Source organism: Setaria italica, chromosome IV (genome assembly GCF_000263155.2).
Source record: "Setaria italica strain Yugu1 chromosome IV, Setaria_italica_v2.0, whole genome shotgun sequence".
Taxonomy (NCBI): Eukaryota; Viridiplantae; Streptophyta; class Magnoliopsida; order Poales; family Poaceae; genus Setaria; species Setaria italica.
The window spans coordinates 35,019,560-35,024,533 of NC_028453.1; positions in this window are offsets into that span (position 1 = coordinate 35,019,560).

Here is a 4,974-nt window from a genome sequence, read left to right on the forward strand (position 1 = left end):
AGAATGCCTGTAGAGATGATCGTGATGATGGAGATGCTTCTAGAAGCTAGCTACCGCTGCGTTGGTTTTATTCATGTCGTTTAGCCCAATGAGCATGTACCAGATTGTACTCTTACATTCTGGGATGTAATAAATAAAATTGTACTGTTATCGTGGTATGGATGTGATATTATGTTGAAATGAGTTCTGTATGTGATAGCTACTGATCCAGGGACTATCACAAGGATACAAGGAGTCGGATTCTCCTCACGAAAAATCCGGTTCGTTTCACTATTCTACTCCAGGAAGGAATTAAAAAGCAAGCTAATCCCACTAGCCACTGGACAATTTGCATGCACAAAATCTTTTCACTGATTTCAATCTTTAAAATGCAATATCTTCTAAACCATAAGCCCCATATTCGATCCGTCTGAGCATTTTATTGGAATAAATACGCTTAACAAGGTGAGATCTATGAAAGCTATATTTCCCTAAAGTTTTTAAGTATTGTGTAAATAATTTGTTGTTATAATCAATGTCCAATTACAACTATTGAAACGTAGATAATTGCAACTGAAAATATACAAAGGTCGTTGCAACCAAGGTGATAGATACAACAAAGAGCAATTACAACTGGTCAGTTCCTTCAACTGTAACTAGGACAATAACCTAATTGCATCTAGCATAATAATCTAGTTACACTAAACTAGGAAGCGACGCATACACATCGCAGTTGCAACCGGAGCGCTAATTTAGTTACAACTAACAACTAGAGCAATTGCAACTGGTCGAGATCTCCACAATTGCAACTAGATCAATATCTCAGTTACAACTAAGATAATAAGCTAGTTACACATGTCATCACAAATTACAACTGGGGCACTAATCTAGTTACAATCAGAGCAATTGTAATTAATCGGGTCCTCCAATTGCAACAAGGACAGTAGCCCAGTTACAACTAGGATGATGGCCTAATTATTACTACGCTAGGAAGCCGTGCACACGCAACCACAATTCCAACTAGAGCACTAATCAAGTTCTAACTAGACCCGAGCAAATTGTAGGCTAGGCCGGCAAAAAGCCCGGAATGATTCGGGCAAAAAAATGTGACCAAGCCCGCCCACGAACAGCTTTTGAGCCTGTCGTTTCGGGCTTTTTTGCAGCCAGGCTGGGCCGCTGCTCTTTTTTAGTTCAAAAACAATTAAAAAAATAAAGGTCACAAGCTGGGCTTAGCTCGACGAGCTCGGGCTGGGCCGGACCAAATTTTCTCAGGTTGCATTTAGTTGGAACCTCGAATTACATTAGGATAATAACCTAGTAACAACTACACTAGGAACCCATGCACACACCATCACAAATTGCAACGGGTAGTTGCAACTGGAGCACTGATCTAGTTACAACTGGAGTAATTGCAACGGGTAGTCCAATTACAACTAAGGAGTTACTATGCCGTTGAAAAACCATTTACAACTAGGACAATAGCACAATTACAACTAAGGTAATAAGATAGTTTGAACTAGTCAGGTCCTCCACGACAAAAACCATTTAAATAATTGTATGCCCATTAAAAATGAGGCAACATCAATAAGCTTACTATACCGTTGCAAAACCATTTACAACTAGGACATGCATTTTATATTACCAAGTGCACAGACCTTCCCGCCGCGCGGGCGCTTTCCCTCACACGTGCCCCGCGGACGACTCCCGCGCGCCCACGCTGGCAACTTCCACGCACCTCGCGCCCACCCCCCGCGCTGATTATTAGGGCGTGTTTGGATCGTTTGGCTAAAGTTTAGCTCTGGTCACGTTGAATGTTCGGATGCTAATTAGAAGGACTAAACATGAGCTATTATAAAACTAATTGTAGAAGTTCTAGGCTAATTCGTGAGATAAATCTATTAAGTCTAATTAATCCATCATTAGCAAATAGTTACTGTAGCACCACATTGTCAAATCATGGATTAATTAGGATTAATAGATTCGTCTCGTGAATTAGCCCCATCTGAGCAATTAGTTTTGTAATTAGCCTATATTTAATACTTCTAATTATTATCCAAACATCCGATGTGACAGGGCTAAAGTTTAGCTCTTAGTAAACAAACGGGCCCTTAATTGCCGGGCGAACACGTACTGCGCACGCGTTAGAGGGTATTTGGATACCCCTTGCTAAAGTTTAGGGACCCTTAGCCCCTAAAATGCCAAACACCCTTACTCATTTGAGCTAAACTTTAGCACCTAAAGTTTAGCCCATAAGCCACCAAGGGTTGCTTATGGGGGCTAAAATGTGCACTTTACACCCCCTTCCCTCATTCAATGCCTGTCTGATTGCCCCTCTCTCTCTTCCCCCCAGTTGCACCCACCCATCCGCACGCCCTGCATCCTCCTTCCTCGCACGGCCCGTGCGCCTTCCCCGCCGCCGGCGCCCCTGTGCCATCCCCGCCGCTGCACGCAGCTCCAACACCCATCCGCCCAACCCACTCGTCGCTTGCGCCATCCCCACCGCCGTAGGCCACTCCTTCCCCCATCCGCACGCCACTCGTACCCCATCCCCGCCGCCGCCCCCTGCGCATCCCCGCCGTCGGATGACCCTCCTCCCCCCACGGATCCGCGCTGCTGCACGCCCCCCTCCCGGATCCGCCATCCCCTGTTCAATCCCCATCGCTGCCACCCCTGATCCGCCACCCCCTGTTCATTCCCCATCACCGCCTCCCCTGACCCGCCACCCCCTGCTCCATCCGCCATCCCCGAATTCAGCCCCAAACCCGCCAGCAGCACCCCGTGTCCATGGACGGCTACCATGATTGGTTTTCGCAAGAATGCCTTATAATGTTGTTAAAACCTGCATTATAATGTTGTTAATACTTTCTCTGCTAGTGCTACTATACTCTCCCGGCAATGGCATGGGACATGGCGCATCCTCTGCCGGTGCTGCTGCCTTTCCATCGTTCACGAACACGGGGGATGATGAAGAGCTGGACGATGAAGCTGAGGACTCCAATCCTTCTGTAAGCATCCTGTGATACTTATCTTTCCATGCTAATGTTCAAAAGATGTTAGAATTGTTTGTTAGGCTTGATGTCAGACTAGATGTGCAAGATGTTTGATGGTGGACTATTTATCTTCCCATTTTGTGTGTTAGAACAAGCTTGACAACAAGTTGGAGCAAAAAAAAACACTGATATTTTTTGCGAACTAGCTGTCGAGCAATTGCGGCTAGGGAATTGCTGAAGTGGGACGATGAGTACCAGATGTTACAAGGAAATAGCACAAAAATTCAAAGAAAAGACTAACCTGAACTATGAACTCAAACACAAACAATTCAAAAACAGATGGACACAATGCAAGAAACTATATGCTTTCTACAAATTGGCCATGTCACAATCAAGATTAGGTAGAAAACCTAATGGTGCAATTTCAGCTAATGAGGATTGGTGGAAACAGAACAGTAAGGTACTGTTTTTTCTAAGTGCATTGCTGTTTTCCCATTTTTTGTGAAGTGCATAGTGTCTGATTTCCCTGTTTTCTATGCATTGCAAAGTCCAGAGTGCAAGAAATTTTCTAAATTCATACCACACTATATTGATCTCTTGCATGAGTTGTTCCACAATGTGATTGTTGATGGAACATTGTCCACCATAGCTGGTGGTGTTAATGAGGATGAGGAGTATGTTGAGGATGAGGAGTATGCTGAGGAAGAGGGAAATGATATAGATGCAAGCCCGATGAGTAATAGCAGTTGAAGAGGAGTTGCAGCACAAATGATACAGCATGCAAGCCCATCAAATAAGAGTAGAAGTCCATTTTTAAACATGTTCAAGGGCCTCATAGACACCATGCAAGCTGGCTGCTCCGAAGATACCAACACCATGTGGGTTAAGATGGAGTTAAAGATGAAGCAAAAGGAAATGGAGATAGAACAAAATAGGAAGCAAAGGGAAATGGAGATGAAAGAAAAGAGGAAGCAAAAGGAAATGGAGATGGAATATAGGAGGAAGCAAAAGGAAATGGAGATGGAAGAAAGATGGAAGGAAAAGGAAATGGAGATGGAAGAAAGATGGAAGATTCAGGAAAGAGTGGATTATGAGATACAGCAGAGCCTTATGTTGGCACGGGAATGTGGAGCAACAGATGCCTTTGAAGAATTTTTCATGGCTATCGAGTTGTTTGCCACAAGATATAACCGAACCATTTTTGCCAACATAAAGACAAATGAAGCTAGGTTCAAATGGCTACAAATTAAGTGTGTCAGGAACAAATGAAGCTACTGTACCTGATCATAAACAAATGAAGTTACAAGTGGTTGCCTCAGCCCAATTTAATGCTTGATGTTTTGTATGAACCATTTAATTTTTTAACTATTTGATGTCCTGTATGAACCATTTCATGTTTCAACTATTTGATGTCCTATATGAACCATTTTATGTTTGAAATATTTGGTGTCATGTGTGAACCATTTCATGTTTGAAATATTTGATGTCATGTGTGAACCATTTCACTATTTACATGAAGTCTGATCAATTTTTTTATGTTTGTATAGATTCTGATGGCTCATTCTTCATCATCATCAGATTTTGATGATAAGTGGCTGATCAGAAGGAAAAGGAGGAGGAGACAGCTTGCTGCCGTTGGTGCCGTGCTTGGTATGTACTATTATGAGACATACCTAAACAAAGTAGAATATAGGGTTGCTTCAGAAACTGGTTATGAATGGGTTATTAAAACACTAGGAAATAGGACATCTTGCTACAACATGTTCAGGATGAGTAGGGATGTGTTTGATAGGCTTCACAATCTCCTTGTCCAATATGATGGATTAAAGTTAACGAGGAGAATGACATCAATAGAATCTTTAGCAATGTTTGTGTGGATTTGTGGTGCCCCTCAAAACATGAGGCAAGCTGAAGATCGTTTTGTTAGGTCAATTGAGACATGTAGTAGGAAGTTTGACAAAGTACTGCGCAGTGTTTGCAAGCTTGCAGGGGATATCATTAGACC